General features: G+C 38.1%; 1 protein-coding gene across 1 annotated transcript in view; it reads right to left on the bottom strand.

Annotated features, from left to right (window-relative positions):
- LOC111667247 (actin-related protein 2/3 complex subunit 1A-A) overlaps positions 1–1,102 on the bottom strand; it is an 11,049-nt gene that overhangs the window by 6,056 nt on the left and 3,891 nt on the right. The window lies entirely within an intron of this gene.

Below are 1,102 nucleotides of genomic sequence, written 5' to 3'. Positions count from 1 at the left end.
ACAGCCAGACAGCCAGACAGCCAGACAGCCAGACAGCCAGACAGCCAGACAGCCAGACAGCCAGACAGCCAGAACCGGAAGCATGTTGTGTTCAGGTTGTCTGTCCATTCATATGTCCGTCCAAATCTCATGGACACGATATCTCAGTAATGCCGGAAGTTCTTCAAATTTGGTACAAACATTCACTTGGACTCAAGGATAAATGGGCATTTGATTTTGGTGTTCAAAGGTCAAAGGTCAAGATCATGGTGACCTCACAAAACTTGGTTTTGGCCTTGTGAACATGATATCTCGAGAACTCTTCAAGGGAATCCCTTAAAATTTGGCACAAACATTCACTTGGACTAAAGTATGAACTGATCAGATTGTGTTGGCTAAAGGTCAAGGTCAGTCTGACCTCACAAAACACATTTTAGCTGTAACTCAAGGCTTCACACAGAAACTATAACAAAGTTTCACACAAATGGTTCATATTTTATATGACTAGTCTGAGTGGAGGAAGTTAGACAATCAGTTTTTAGTTTTTCTAGTTTCCCAGGTGAAAGCATGTAGCCTTTATATATATCGTGTTGTTTGTATGGTGCTGTTTTTTGTCTGGATGATGAAGGTCTACGGACTAAAATATAATAATAGGCCCAGAGACAATGATGTCATGATAACAAGTGAGCAACCTCCATTAATTGATGAAAACCAAGAGATGAGGGTAAAAGTACCACCAGGTGGACCTTAAGTTAAATCTATTTTTACCAAATCATTATTCCCTATGTCAAGAATTAACCTTCAGTCACAGATTTTTAAATGAAGTCCAATTAGTTTCAATGAATTAAATTACAAAAGAATTTTGAAATCCAGTAACAAATGTTGTTTATATGTCTCTTATTTTCTTGCTCAAAATAATTGGGACATAGTCAAACAATTGAATGTTAATGTTGATGTTGTCTGATGTAAGTTGCAGTACCTGTGATTCGTCCACTGTGCTCAGTCAGTTCGTGGATCTTGACCCAGTTTTTGCCTTTCTTCTCATAGATATTCACTACATTGTTGTTAGGACTCACTGCAATCTCTGTAAAGACATATGTGCTCAAGAGTTAGGCATTGTAAT

Source organism: Seriola lalandi, unplaced genomic scaffold (genome assembly GCF_002814215.2).
Source record: "Seriola lalandi dorsalis isolate HSWRI2012SDOR001 ecotype SW California unplaced genomic scaffold, Sedor1 jcf7180002054686, whole genome shotgun sequence".
Taxonomy (NCBI): domain Eukaryota; kingdom Metazoa; phylum Chordata; class Actinopteri; order Carangiformes; family Carangidae; genus Seriola; species Seriola lalandi.
This window is presented reverse-complemented; position numbering and strand designations above follow the sequence as displayed.